The sequence below is a fragment of the Limulus polyphemus genome, unplaced genomic scaffold (assembly GCF_000517525.1).
Source record: "Limulus polyphemus unplaced genomic scaffold, Limulus_polyphemus-2.1.2 Scaffold140, whole genome shotgun sequence".
NCBI lineage: Eukaryota > Metazoa > Arthropoda > Merostomata > Xiphosura > Limulidae > Limulus > Limulus polyphemus.
Window position 1 is genome coordinate 434,189 of NW_013665750.1, and position 16,750 is coordinate 450,938.

Genomic DNA, 16,750 nt, shown 5'->3' on the forward strand with positions numbered 1-16,750 from the left:
TTACATGTAGCCCATTGTGTAATTTTGTGCTTAACAACGAACAAATTTGCAATCTGAAAGCATAATAAAGCAATTATCTGTAAAACTATTTCATGTAGATATGAGAGTAATAAGAGAAACCAAGGCGGTAGTGTACGGTGCGGCCAGAACAACCTGCGGGACACACTGTATTATTAACAGGAGTGATAGTTTAGCAATTTTCCATTTTCTTTACCTCAGACTGTGATAATAAAAACTAAAACATATTCTCAGAAGATGTGCTCTACTGGATCATTACTTCACATATCAAATTTCAGAGCAATCTATTAAGAAATACGCGAGATATAAATAAAATCTCCAATTTTGATTGAATTTTTTTCTTCGCATTGAAAGTACGGAAACGTTATCTGATAGAGGACATATTTAACTTTCATGGATTTTTTTTTTAATTTGGTACACTGATAGATATTTATAACTTACAGATTGGTTTTAAAATTGGTCTACATATAAAACACATGTATAAAGTTATTCAACAAAAACTACTCAATTTTGACCAAATTTTTTGTCACATCTGCGCAAAACGTCTCGTGAGCTATGGGTTTCAAATTTTTATTACAGCTTTACCTAAGAGTAAAGGTGGACCGTTTATAGTTTTTGTCATTCGGATTAATAATGGATGATTTAGAACAACAAACCTACAGGGTGAAAGCACGTGCAGATACATAAGTATTGGTTAGGCCATGCAAACTAGATCAGCAGTTTCTAGTTCAAGTTTTCAAAAGAATCAAACGAGTGGACGGTTGTTATTCGTTATTCATTGCTAACTTTAAGGTACAAAGTTGTTAAATTGAATGAAATTCTACTAATTAAAGAGCGTTTATTAGCCTAAATAATGATGCTTGATATGGCTGGACCGAGTGCGTGTGGGTGATGACAGGAAACTGTTAATCTAGTTTCCATGGTGTTACTATACGGAAGCTATTAACACTGTTTTGGAAAGGAAAATCTACCACCATAAATTTTATAAAGGACCCACCGCCACGCCCCAGGTTGGAGATAAAACGCGGCCTGGCTAACTAATGAATCAATATTTGCTGTAAAATTGTTATCAATATTATAAGTGTACCTTCCAGTTTGGCCGCCAATTTTGATTTCATTCCTTCAAGTCGCACGCTCAATCTTTTTTTTTCTTTGTTTTGCCGCACCTTTCTTTCATACCTAAGGTGTTTTTGATTAGATATAATTAACCATAGAATACCACACATGTTTCTGGTTGTTTCTGAAAATAAACCAGACACTGGCAGATTTGAATACCTATAAATGTGCCAATGAAAGAATTAAGGATGTTTGTGTATACAAGTCACTGTAGCAACAAACTAACAACAATGTTCTGTGTAACTTCCATGGTGATTTAAAATGTAAAATATCACATACACCTGTACAAAATTAGATTTTATAAAACTGCAAATGAGATTCTGTGTGTAAAGATAAAACGATTCATAAAATTGTAGTTTTTCCATCAAAATACAAGACATAATCCCACATTTATGTAAAATATTATTCGTGAAATTCTTCAGAAAACGTGGTATAAAACCAATAAAATATTGAGCATTCTACGTAAGATATTATTATTAATAATAGGTTATTTAATGTCTTAAACGTTAATCTTTTATGCGTGTCATTTAGGTAGAAACAGAAGCAAACCTTTTAAATGGTTTTTAATCGAAATTTTGTTCATTCTTGTTTAGTACCAAAATACTGTTGTCGTAATTTTTGTGGTTTTATAATCTATCGGTTTTTCAGAATTTGGTATTACTTTCTTTCTTTTAAAACTGTTTACTTGAAATGTGTTTGCTATAATATCCTTGTCTGATGGACAGTTGAATAAAGGGTGATTTTCAATATTCAGTATTGAAAACAATTCAGTAAGTGATGCTTTTCTGACGATTATCAAATGGTTAACTATTTTATTCACTTTTCATTTTAAATGTTTCTTTGAGATTTTCAGCATTTGAACATTCATTCTTATTTTACTTCTCCTCATCATCGATTTTTTTGTGGCCACAGATACTTACTTACCTCAAGACATTCCCTCGAGATTCAACGGGTTCATTTGGTTGCTATGGAAACAGGTGTTGCTAAAACGTACCCCATTTAGCAGTTATTAGTTCTTTGTAGATCCACAAGTGAACCTTTGGTAGGCTCAATACTGAAGCTTCTGCTTGAATTAGTTTCGGATAAGGAAATAGCGCAGAAATTTTAAAGAAGTTTCGTATCATAATACTACTTTCTTACTATACGCTAGGATTTTTTTTTAGCTAAACAATATAAATGTATCTCGTTACATAGTACGTAAAACTAGATATTTTTATTGTCCATGCACTTAAGTTTTAATAATACTCGTTCAATCAGTCAGTAACATGTAGCACCATCCACCCCACCCCGATCGCTGAGTGGAAAGTGTGAGGGCATATAACGTTAAAATCTGGTTTCGATACCCACGATAAGCACAGCACAGATAGCCCATTGTACTTAAGAACAAACAAACTTTAACGTGTAAATTCATCAGTTTTTTTCCACTTTTTTTTTAAAGATGCGGGAAGATAAACATTCATTCATAGCTTATCACATTCTTTACTCGAGTCTGTGGTATGTAAAAAAACATGGAGTTCACTTCAATATTGACCTACTTAAAGTGTTATTTTGACCCTCTTAACCGTTTCAGTTAGGTTGGAGTGTTTACTTATTTGTAATTTTCAAAGCTTCAGAATCAATATACTATTTTTTCCGAGATCAAGTTAATTTTGCTGCTCACAATATCAGTTTAATAAATTTCTCAAAAATTTCCTTGACATTTAACAGTTACACAGTCTTTGTTTAGAATGCTTTAAATACAAAAGTCATTTCTTAAACTTTCTTGTTTTACAAGGATTTTGTTAAATCTGTATAGTTGTTACATAATAAAAAGTTGTCTATGATCATGAATATCTGCATTCTTTCTAAATTAAGTAACTTCTGATTACATGAATTGGCAAGGTATACTTTTTTCGAATACTTCGGTATCTTTAAGGTTGTTCTGTTTCAGTTAATTGTTAAATTCAATGTTTTGTGTGAATCTAACAGATAGTTTAAGCGCGCACACACCGTTTAAATCTTCCAACCAAAATGCCAATTTTAACTGCCAAAGGTAGATAGCGTGAAAAGATTTTCTTATGTCTAAATAAATGAATTTTGTTGGATAATATTTCCTATCATCGATCTAGTTGGCCTAATGTAGCTCTAAGTAAGTGTTTTCAACAGGCCTTGCCAGAGAATTTAGTATTCCAAACGTTTTATGTTACACACTAAATCACCACAAAGCGAAGAAATTCCGAGTTTAGTTCCCTTACTTCCTTGTTAAAAGTCATTCGTAAATTAAAAAAAATATTGATATTTTAAATTAATTTGCAGTTTTATATGCCATCGTATTTTACAGTGTTAAATACTGTATAAATACTTTTTTTTTCCAAACTCTTAAAATTCAAATTGAAATTATGTATTAGCTACAAGTGTCCCCAAAAGTAGCTATACTAGTCAAATATTTAGTACGTTGCTTTTAATTGAATTTATGTAAATGCTTAGTTTTATCTCTAAATATAATGGGTTTAGATTTTCCTGTTTCCTCTAAAGAGAATTTAGCTGAAATAAAACCATAATTTATCGAACATTTCGAGAAATAAATTATCCTCAGAAAGTTCATAGAAACACAATTCTCTGTATAAACTGGGATGGAAGTTGTTTATATTGTTACGTATCTGCTTGTTTTTTAATTTCCGGTATAAATTCTTTCCGAGGAACTTCAGCAATACAAGTCCTTCTTGATTAAAACTAGTTTATTCTTTCTCGATACAAATTTTAGTAATACACAGAATTTTCAATCAGTACGTTAAACTTAACTACTTTTATAACACACGCTATAAATCTCAGTGATTCACACACTTTACTTACGATGCCTACTGTTCGCTTGACTCAATTATGGATATCTTCCATCTCTCTCTCGCTGCTTTCTTTGCCAGGCTTATATACTAAAGAAGAGGGCGGCTAGCAAACACTCGGACATTCACGGGGTTCCTCGATAATTCGAGAAACTCCAGCGCGCATGCTCCCAGCGTCACGCAACTTCCGCTGTCGTAACAATATCTTTGCTGTAAACACTGTAGGTAGATTATACAATTATTATATTGGCGGAAATGCTAAGTCTGTAACACGGCGGTTCACTGATAAGTTCGATGCATGCGATAGGCACAGAACAGAAACTCCATTACATAACTTTGCACCTAAATACAAACGAAAACTCTTCATAAGCTGTAGAGCAACGTGAGAGCTGTGTAGCAACCCAGCGGTTGAAAAACTGTACGATAACACGAGAGCTAGGTCCATAAGACGGTTAAAAACGAGTATGAACCTAACAGAACTACATAATATCCAAATAATAAGGAAGGGCACATCTTTATGAGCTAACGCATACGTGTGCAAAATTTTCAGCAACTAATAATTAGAGTTTAGTTACTAGACTTCAACAAACATACAGAATACTAAATGCAAGTGTTTAAGGTAGACGGTATGTAAGCGTCGTACATTTAATACAGGTTCGGACTAACAACAGATCCATTCGGCGGGAATCGAAGTTTTAAGATGAACAGCAACGAACATTTACGTACAGTAACAAGCATTTAATTCTTGAACGTTTCAAAATATACATATTCCATCTTCAACAAGCTATATTGAACAGGGTAAATTATTAGGAACAAAAATGTATAAAGTTTTAATATTTTATAAAAGTAATTAAAATACAGAATAAAAAGGATGAGGAAAATTAAAAGACAACCAAATAAACAAAGGATAGGATAATGTAACAATATTATACAAGTATTTAGAACAGACTTAACTCTAGTGAAGCTGTGTTATTATTTAAATTTGGGAGTACATTTATAATAGACAAACTTTCTTTGATTAAAAGTTCAATATTGGATGATCCAGATGAGATGACTTTGAAATTCTTAAACAAGACGGGGTGGTTAGTGTTTTCACTATGTGTGAGAATTGTGGAGTCTGGTGGATTTGATAGTCTTTTACCAACTCTGCTTGACTAAGAAAAGTCTGTATAGTATGCATTATAGCATTTCAAAAATAGATGGATTATTGTATCCTACTGCTGACGGTGCTTGTCGCTCTTTACCAAAGATCATCATGGCGGTTGTGTTACAACATACAATGTCTTAGTTGAAACGCTATCTATATCAGTCGTTTGTACTATACCCCGTTTTTAATTTTTTGATTCTAAACCACATATTCATTATTTTAGAAGAAATACATTTTACAGAAATCCCACTACAAAATAAAGTTGCTTTATACTTGTCCATATTGACATATCGAGTTTAATGTAAACATTGTTTAACGAGAATACCTTACGTACTTAGCAAAGTGTTCGGCTTAAGTTGGTTAATATTGACATACCGAGTTTAATGTAAACATTATTTAACAAGAATACCTTACGTACTTAGCAAAGTGTTCGGCTTAAGTTGGTTAATATTGACATACCGAGTTTAATGTAAACATTGTTTAACAAGAATACCTTACGTACTTAGCAAGGTGTTCGGTTTAAGTTGGGTATTTGTTTGTCACACCTAATTAGGTTATTCTTTTGTAAAATATAATGTTTGGGTTAACGTCGAAGACGCTTCCCGGAAAATCGAAAAAAAAACTGTCGGTGTTTAATGCTTAATAGTGAAGTGGACATCATGCTCGAAGACACTAAATAAACGGCGAATGATACAAACAGCATAGGACTTGTTTCTGTTTATTGTAATTAAGAAGACTAGATACAATATTTAAAAGATAAAAATAATCTTGTACTAGACAACAATTTCGAAGACTTATACTACAGTTTGGACTAAACAGTTTGTTCTGACAAAGAATCGAAACGTAAACGATATAAAACAGTTCATTTTACACAATTTTCCTCATTTTAAACAAGGAATAAAATTAGAAACCTGACATAGAATTTCAGTGATCATTTCCACGCCTTTTACAACTAGAAAGCATCCAATAGGTGCTGAGAGAACAGGTTTTTACTTGATATACAAAGTAAAAGAAATGAAAGCGGGTCCAACCAGCCAGTTCGTCAGTTTTTTGTGACATTAGTTCAAAATAAAAAGTCTCTTGTCAGATTAAATATTTCTCAAAACGGAAGACTCTGTTGAATTAATTTGTATGCCTAACGCCCTGAAAATATCTTGAAGTGTTTTGGTTCTGGTCTGATGATTGTTGGTCACTTCTCGCGCCATGTCAAACAAGAAACCGATGTTTCGCTGAATATGAATGCAGTTACAAGAGTGATTTGTACTATTTTTTGGCAATAGTACAGGTATTTTCACGCCTTTATTGAGTTCGTGAAAAAGAGTACAAAGTTGAGTCGTTGTTTTCATATTAATAACTAGCTGGAATATCTATCCGTCAGACGGGTGAAATAATAACTCGTTTGTAGCAAAGGATAGGAAATTGTGCTTTTATTTTTTCTTAACATAATAAATATTAAAAGCGCAATAAAAATACATAAAGATACCAATACTAAAAAGAAAGAGATACTGTTTTCAAGAATTCTATCAATATGAAATTGGATGGGGGTTCAACCTCCCCTCATGACCTTCCTCGTATCATTCTGTATCACTGTGTCAAGTTGTGCTGATTTGGTAGTTTTTCCGAAAGTAGATTTGAAATAGATGGGGGGTTCAACCCATTCTTCTCATAACCTTCCTCATGTTATCCTGTATCACTATGTCAAGTTTTGTGCTGATTGATCAAGAACTGTGGAAACGTATAAGGAACAGATATGAAATGATAGATATACGACCGTGTAGTTTTTCCCGGACACACACACACACTTTGATTTATAAAGTAGATACACTGCCTTGTAAAGGTCCCACAGTGGGTCAGCGATAAGTTTACAGATTTACAACGGAATCATATGAGGTTCGATTTCCTATGGTAAAAAAAGCACAGATAGCGTATTGTGTGGCATTGCTCTTAAACAAACAAAAGAAAAGATGGACTGATGGTTGGGGCACTCGACTTGCTAGCTGTGAGACGCAGGCCCGAATCCTGTTACCAAACATGCTTGCTCTTTTAGCGGTGAGGTTGTTATAATGTGCAGTCAATGGCACTATTTGTTAGTAAAAAGTAGCCTAAGAGTTGGCAATATGTGTTATTGACTAGCTGCCTTTATTCTACTCTATCGTTTCAAACTTAGGGACTGCTAGCGCAGATAGTCCTCGAGTAGCTTTGCGCGAAATTCAAAACAAAACAAAAAAAAAAAACCGCATTCTAAACAATTGAATAATTATCAATAATTTGTAAAATTTACAATGTATGATTCAAACTTAACAGGCTGGATAAATTGACTGTAGTATGTTGAAAAAATGGCAAAGAAGAAAGGAAAGCATAATTTTTACTGTCCTAACTTTATGTTTTTATTTTTCAAATTATTTATGTTTAATAAACGCAAAGATAAACAATGGACTCTCTACACTGTGCCCATCGCCGAAAAACATCGTTAAGCATTTGAAAAGTAAAAAATTAAAATTAAAAAACGAAATTCATGGGAATTTTAGCATTAAATTATCCATAAGTACCTATTTCAAGCTAAATAATTTTGAAACGCTGTGGTTGGAGTCTATTATCAAACATTAATAAAGGTAAAGGAAAGGATAAAGTCAGATATAAAACACGTACAATTAGCTAAGAATCTGTGTTTATTACACAGAGAGGATCAGATGATACGTTTACGTCTTCAACTGTTGTCGTGCTGTTTGTAATGCACTTTGACCATAAGGCAGCAAATAATCGTGCTGTTGGTCATGCACTTTGACCATAAGGCAGTAAATAGTGAAGAATCAAGAAATGTAGATGCCATGACAAAGTAAAAAAATGTAAAAGCCACGATTCCAAATAACTTATTAGATTGTACTATCAAGTTCCAAATACGTTGTGTAGCGTTTGCCGTTTCCAACGATAATCTTGTTTATCAGTACGTTATTTACAATCCATCTACCATCGCTCTTTCCACTCCGTCTAATTTGTTAATTAGGAGAGACAGATATCGTAATAAACATTAATACCGTATTAATGAGAGTTTTATCGCTCAGTACACAGAACATTTGAAAAAGTTTCTCTAAAAGTTACTGGAAGTGTACTCTGATAAAAGCTCTAACTACTAAAAAGTTAAACTCTTATTAGCAATAGACGTCGTGTGTACTAATTGGTTAATTACACATTCACAGCATAAACATTTCCTTCAATTAAAGTCACGCCATTAGATATATACGTCTATTTGAAGTATTCAAACAAGCTAACTAATGATAGAACGACTGTGCATTATGATCTCATTAATGAACCGTTAGGACCGTGAATGATGTAAATCAAACGTGATAAGTTCGAAAAATTCTCGAGTAACGCAAATATCGCTTTACAGATCGAAAGGACACCATTAGTTGCTCCACAAACGGTAATTAAAATTTCTTGTGGCAGACATTAGGGTTTTACAGTCAGCCTGCTAAGCAAATTTAGAAGTGCGTACTGTCTCTAACTCTTATATTTCGCGTAATAAATGATGCTTTGAAATAAATTGTATAACTCCTTGTTTGTCTCGTCCCATTTACAATTATTTTTATCAAAGCAAAAAAAAATATTTATAATTTCTTTTAAGGAGAAAGGGCGAAAATGAACCATACAGATACTGAAGTTTTATGCAATTGCGTAAAATTTCATACACTTACTACTGTACATAGTACTTGAAAAATTTAGTGTACTTAATAAATTGACACTGCAGAAATCATACTTGACATCTTTTAAGACCTAGTACATAATTTAAGTGCATTTGCCACGATATTTCTTTATGACTATATTTCTTCTGCTAAGAAATATTTTATAGAAGTTTGACGTGAAATACAACATATGTTATATAAAATACTGCACTTTCACTTTATTTTAGACTATTGTTATACCGTCTTTATTCACGAAGATTAATTACGATATTTAAGTTAGCTTAAAATGTTTTGAACATAAAATTGTATTTGCAAAGGGGAGGTTACATTTGACCATGTGAATTGCGCAAACTTTAGAAATGGCTGAATAAAAATAGAAAATAGCATTTTCATACTGGAAACGTTGCGCCTTGAGGGTTATAAACCAATAGCCTGATACTCATTTTTATCATTTTTCAGATGTTACAATGTCTTTTGTTTTGTCTGAGATTTTACTTGAACGAATAGTAGTTCTCCATAGTAAAACTGAGCTTTATTTGTCAAAAAGGTAAAGTTAAAATGAAGAACACAGAAAATAAAAACTAGAGTGTCAGGATTTTGAAACATACGACGAAATAAAAATGGATCATAGCAGTTATAAACAGCAATCCAATTTACGACAAACAGTTTTCCATCACCGCATTGGGTATTTCTGATTTGGAATAGCCCAATGTTCTATACAGATGAACGAAGAAAAAGCTAAATTTGATATTAAAAATACTGAATTTTATTTGTAGACTCAAAAACAGGAAAATAAGCCTGTAACGTTATTATTTCACAAAGCCTTGGTAAACACGCCAAAATTTTCTCAGCTGTCGTAGTTTCCTGTAAGTAATCTATTTTGATGGTCAATACATTAAAGTGTCTAGACTTGTAAGTAAAGGCTTTTTTCATTTTATCTAAATGAGATGTGTTTGACATTATAGACACTTTGAAATTCAGAGTTTCTAGGGTCGTGTTATTTATTATAAAATGCTCGTAAAAAATCTACTTACTTAATAGAGTTTTTCCTTTACGCTTTTTTTTGTTCTTGGTGTACGTATTAGTTTCGTTACTGGCAATCAAAATTGTTTGTTCACTTGTGTGTGTCAATTCGAAATATCAAAATTAAGGTATTGTGTACTATTATCATGAATAAGTATACGTTATGTGAAAAAATTGTGAACCTTATTCGCCGAACAAAATCAAGGTGAAACTCAGAGGATTATTTTCTTTAATTAATGTATTTAAGGAACTGGTTCTTGCGCCGAACTTTTGCTGTGGTATCGAATAGTTTCTGTATTATAAACCAAACTCTTTCTCTGCATAACAATCTTCACACTTAAGACGATCGTTATCACTTCCAACATCGGTGCCATAATACAGTTTAGCTTTACTAGGTGCTGGTAGATTACCGTTCAAGTACAGATAAAACCTACTGAAGTTAACATGTTTATCTTTGTTCTAAAAATGTAAAGGGATTTTCGAGACAGTTAGGCTTCATTAGAAGTTAATAGCGTACAAGTTTTATTATATGTTTAACACCTGAAGCTATAATTTAACCTTTTATCAGTTCAGAATGTTTAATATAAATCTACCCACCATACAACTATAAAAATAGAGCTTTAATCAAACCAATTGACGAAAAAGCTGAGACGAGTGTCTTTTTAGACCGTCAGAAAGTTTAAGAAGCCCTTGGAAAGTATAAAGTATGTAAGGAATACTGGAGATTAAAACGTGTTTATTTGACTCGGAATTTGAACAACACTAGAAATAATATGATATATGCTATAAAGTCTCTGAAATGTTCTAGATTTCATTTATTCCACTGACTACAACTGCAACAGGCATCATCATTTTTAATGCCCTACTTCTATTCATCTGCAGCTGCTCATTATCAATCTTCTGAATGCCAGTATTGTGAAAATAGAGAACCATGTCAGGTCTTAGACAGCCAAATATATATCGATGAAGAGTGATGAGATTCGCTTTAGTTCGAGATGTTGACTAATGATAACAGCTGAACAACAGAATAAGCCGAGGTGCTAGGTATCTAATACATATCCATCAGCTTTACAAAACTAACTTTGGCTCTACTGAGTATGATTGTTACAGTGGAATACTATGATCGTGTGTTTCGAGTATTAATCTTGGAAAGAGAGTTAAAATACCAAAAAAACTGCATACACAAAACAGAATAAAGGAAAATGCGCGACGTTCTGATATGTGTCAAAACTTTGGTGAAGTTCTCAAAGTGCATTTTTTTCGAACAACGATGAATCAGTATAAGAAAATGGCAAAGCATTTCCAAAACTATTTTCAAACATTAATCAGTATTATAGGTGGTTTAAGAGGAATCACTGACCTACTTAATGGTCTGAATGAGAAGATCATGAAGATCATATATGAAACAATTTAACCTACAAGCAAATTGACGTAGCTTAACGGTGTAGAACTGATGTTAAAAAACTAGTTTAAGGAATTCTTATTCGCAGATGAAACTAAGAAAGACTAAAAAGACGAAGTTTGTTTTCGGTGAGGGATTGTGGTATTTCAATTCAAGTTTCATTTTGTGAACTTTTTTTTCTACTTAGGGAAAGTAAATGCGTTAGAAAAAATGAAAGCGTTATATTTACATAGTAGCAATAACATAAAATTGGAGAATAGTAAACGACACTGACGCTGTTGATTTTCAAATAATTAAATGTACTTGACAATGTGATTTTAGGATATGACACTTCGCAATAAATTATTTAAAAACCTTAAAAACTGTTCTGTAAAGTTACGAACATTTAACTGTCGTACTTATTGAAGCTTTACAATTCAGCGAAGGTTTACAGCTTACTTATCTTGAACACAGTAATAATTCTCTCTGCTATTGAGTATAAGAACAAAAATAGTGGATATAACTAGCTAAAAATTATATCGACTTTCTTGTATACTAACTATGTCAAACCACTTTGTATACTACATTAGCTTCTCGGACAATTTTTTATCGCTTTTAACATAAAAGTAAGCGAAATATTAGATTATCTTTCCACCATTCAGCCAGAATTTTAGCAACTAGGACTTTTATAGGGCAAGCTAATGTCTGGCTTGTACATAAATATCACTTCTTGTTATATTCTTCCTTATCAGCTATGTTTTCATTCTTGTGAGGACAGTGGTGACAAGATTTATTTAGATGATCACTTCTGTAAAGTGCCTTTTGTGTTTATGCTGTTGTTGTCATATTCTACAAGATTACTTTTAAGATTATAGAAGTGCTATGAGCAAGAGACCATGCATTAAAAATGCTATTGAGCAAACTTTTATTCCCATCAATTGCAAACAACGGCAATCTCATATCTTCATTCTTCCCTTTACTCAACTAAGGATTAAAATATCTGTTGAAATATCAGTACCAGTTCTTTTAGTAACTTTTGAGATAATATAAAGCTCCAAAATGTAATAAAACATATTTTAATTACCATGTCACAATAATAAAATGAGAAATACTTCTCTTATATCAAATGTTCTATATTTATTATAAATTAATTTGTAATTATTTGTACAAACTTTTACTTTGGAATAAAAATATATTTATTATTCTAAGTAATTAAGAAACCTATTGATAGTTTTTCTTTAAAATAAAATTATGTTATTCTGTGTGACATAACCAAAGACGCCTCTTTTAATAAACTAAAACACAGATTATGTTCAATACAAGGTTTTAAGAGTTTGCTTAATACGTGTCTTCTATGCAATAAGGTACTTTGGTTCGAACAAAACATAGTGATTTTTTTTCCTTTCGTACTTTTATTTTTACATAAAGCTATAGGTAGATAAATTTAGTCAAAGTATTCAATTTGTTTGTTTCTTCTTTATTAATGGTTAAGTTTGCAACAAACTGTTGGATACTTTACTTTTTTACAATTACTGTTTAGGAGTTGAGTCAAGTAGTAGAAAATTACCAATAGTACACCCAAAAGTAATGTTTATGAAGATACAAAATAATAATTTACTAAGTAAATGAATATTTGAATCGTTCAATAACTATCTAGAATATTGGTTCTGTAATTAAAATGTTAAATGTATTACAAAAAACGATATATTATTATTATTATTAAACGTACTATGAGATTTGTCTAACACAACTTTCTCACTTTAGCTAAATCTTGTTTAGCTTGAAAAAAAAAAGATACTTTACATTTTTGAAAACTAAAAAAAACGTTATTAATAAAACATTAGGAAACTTTGTATCAATTCTATTTATGATAACTGACCAGCTGATTTGATTTAAAAGATCCATTGATTCTTGACACCCTATATTGTTATGATGCTGCTTAAATCGTTCTGAGCCAAAACTTTCCTCAGATAGCTTTGTAAGACAACTTAGGAATTTTCTTACGAAATTCTGAAGTTTCATTTTAAATATTGACTTAGGAAATAATTTAAGAAAGATCTTAGAAGATTTTTCGTGAAACTAGTCGTTATATTAGGCGTTATATTTGCAATATCAGTTTCTTGAAGTTCGTTCTTGCCAGGTTGAAGTTATGAAAGACATGTGTTCGTAAATGCTTAAAACAGTAACAAGAACAATGTGTATTTTTCTACTGTTATTTCGGTGTCTCAATTTTTGTCCTATTTTGATTGGATATTAACTATTTTGGGACAACCTCTCTTTCTTATCCCTAACTTCAACAGGAATTCCATTGTGATTGCATCTGCAACGTTTCATGCAAACATCACACCTTCCAACATTGCATTTTCAACTAAGACTAGGATAAACACGAGTTTTGGACATTCTTCCAGTGTATAATGACTAATTTAGCACTAGAAAATGGGCTTTTATAGGTAAATTAATTTGCAGAAACCAATGAACTGTGATAAAAATCTTGACACAAGCGACGGGACGAACTTTTGAAATGAGAATCTATCTATAAAAAGTGAGACGATGAACACAAGATTTCCACTATTCGAATTCTTTAATACCAAGTTATCGCCGAGGGGCAGTTTTAATACATTTAATCGTTTTCTAAATATTGTGATGATCAAAAAGCCATTAATTCGTGGATCATCTCCTCCTGGTTTTAGGGTTAAAACAATAAGGTGATCAATAAAGGTACATTTTTTGATGATATAGCCTGTATTTTTCTAGTTCAAATTCTCAATAATTTCTTTAAATTTCAATAACAGATCAATCGGTGTTCTTGTTTCAAAGAACTCATGATTGAAAGCATATCAAGAACATACGAAGCCGTTCGACAAATATCAGGGCTTATCGGGCTGGCTGGGATACGACAGACATTGCTGTGGTCTACGAGCAATATATATAAATCACCAATGTTTATGAACAAATATTGTTATAGCGTGAGCCTGATTAAACAATTGCAATCTAATTATTACAAATTTTATTTTCAGTCAGATTTTCATGTAAGAATAAATAAAACAACATTATTTATCTCATTTTAATAGTATTTATTTTATTTATATATTATTTTACCTAATTTTACTATCATTCACAGGAACTGGGGAACCAGAAGCTAGTTTTCTTGTTCCCAGAGCGGGTCAGTCAACCACAGCATCAACGGGAGCAAAAACTATATTTGTAATTCCAAGAACTCATGAGCGAAAACGAAGGAGAATATATTGTAGTATGTGAACCAAACTACATCTGCCATATCTAGTGTCGACGATTCCTTTTGTCAGTGCCAGCTGGGATATGACAGCAATAATAACGGTCTAGGGGCTATATAGATCACCAGTTTTCATATACAACGACCGTTATGGTGCAAGCCACATGAAGCAAGTGAAATATAACTAATATGGATTTTTTTATGTCGATCACAAATCAGATTTGTAGAGTAGGAATCAATAACACAACATTATTTACTTTATTTCAATTTTAACACTGATTACACTGTCGAATGCTGTTGATGAAGAACTCTGTAAGTATTTCGACAATTGTTTGGTCTATATTTACCAATACATTAGGAGATAAATTCCTACATATTTAAAATTAACACCTTCGAAGTTTAGGAGAGATTTGTACCTAAATGAGCTCTAACATTTATTTCTATCGTAAGTTAGTCTTCGTTGTGGAAAAAAAATGTAGAGAAAACATCTAAGAAATATTTGAATAGTTTTTACTTCATAGATACACTTACCAATGTTTAAAGTAAAAACTTTCAGCTATCAAGAATATCTTCGTCAAAGGGTTTAATTGCTTTATGATTATCAATGTCTTCTGTATAGTGGAAGACAAATCACTGTATCATAAACATCCGCAACGTTCATACGAAATACCATGCAAGGAACTCAACTGACAATAATTTAAGTCTCCTAAGACACAAATTGGGATAATGTGATGATCCAGTGAAGCTCAGACAACTCAAGGATGTCGGCATTTCAAACGATAAGTGTATCTTTGAAACATAGATACTTTATCGATTCAACATAGGAAACAGTTTCAGCATTAACCAAGTAATTCTTATGATTTTGAAAATGTCAAACTTACTATTGATATTTTGCGACTTTTAACTCTATAATTACTGACTCTTTTTATATAGTTCGCTATCAGAGAAGTCCATATATTGCTTCATGTTGGATAATTTAATGTTCTTGTCTTTTGCAACATTCAGTGTAAGAAAGAGACCAAACAAGTTGGGCAAAGTTGCTCATTTTCTCGGTAAATTCCATAGGAAGCCATAGCAATAATTTGTAAGATTTATTACAACATTTACAGTGGTTTTCCTGAAGTTTTTGGTGATCCGTATGTTATCGTATTTTATTAGAGATCCTGTAAACATGGATCTACAAGTAGCTCGGTGCATAAATGGTTAGGAAATTGTGCTTAAAGAATCCGTGGATAATTCTAGGGTTAACTTATAAATGTGCTGAAAAAATGAAAGTTACATTATTTACTACTTAGTTATTAAAATGTAAGCAAGTATTATCAGAAGATTTTATCCATCTATAAAACAATCATTTTAATGTAGTCGATTTTAGAAGTAGTATCAATATAAACTCTGTGAAAAAGTTTATATTACATGTTCACATTGTTATCCAACCACGTTATGTTGATTAGTGCCATTTTGCACAAAAGTACACCAGACATGGTAAACATGATTATGCTAATTATTGGGAATGTTTATCTATAACTTAACTGATGCATTCTGAGATTATTGTAGAACAAACTACTAATTTTAAGCTTTATTGTGACTCTGTTGTGGTTTCTGTTGTGAGCTATGACCGTGCGTGGCACAACTGGCTCAATAAACGTAGTGAAACTTCCTAGTTTCTCTCCATTTATATTAAGAAACGTTGAAAATGTCACGAAATTGATCATGCTGCCAATTTTTTAGTTACTCAGATCTACAAGAAACAAACAGCTATTGCGAGTATATGTAAATCTCATAACTACTCTTCAAAGTTCACAGCTTTATCATTGCAGTTATACTTTGCCTCAAATGCTAACACTGTATACATGTCACAATCCTACAACAATTCAACATTGTAATTTGTAGCCTTGAACAATATGCTTTATTGTACACGCCACGAGTAAAGTTTATTTCAGTAAAATTCACTGCCTATTTGTATGCTAAACACACTTTTCTTAATTAGGTATAGCAATGCCCTGGAGGTAGAAGTTGAGTGCATTAAATATGCTTCAACTTCCCAAAATGCTCTAGTTACTAGTAAGACAGTATCGTTTGCTGAAATGTTTCACTGTTTGAACTGGAAGTATTAAGGGAGATAGAATGGATAGTCGAGGACTCGATCAAACTTTTGGCCAACTGAAAAAGATTACACAGGCCTGCGAATTTAAACATCATAAAATTTATTTTGGTTTTAATAACGGATTTCCATAATTCAACTATGCAGAAAAAACTCTTACTTAAATGAAATTATTATTTCGTTTACCACAATGAACATTTATTATGTTTGTTAACCAAAAATACAAACAAACT

At 32.0% G+C, this 16,750-nt stretch overlaps 1 protein-coding gene across 1 annotated transcript in view; it reads left to right on the plus strand.

The window, feature by feature from the left end:
• The window catches only part of LOC106474583 (BTB/POZ domain-containing protein KCTD12-like), a 141,140-nt gene extending 126,798 nt beyond the window's left edge, over positions 1–14,342 (plus strand). The window contains exon 2 of the mRNA XM_022379907.1: positions 14,306–14,342. The gene's annotated coding sequence lies outside the window, so the exon portion shown is untranslated. The remainder of the gene's footprint in view (positions 1–14,305) is intronic.
• Positions 14,343–16,750: the final 2,408 nt, after the last annotated feature.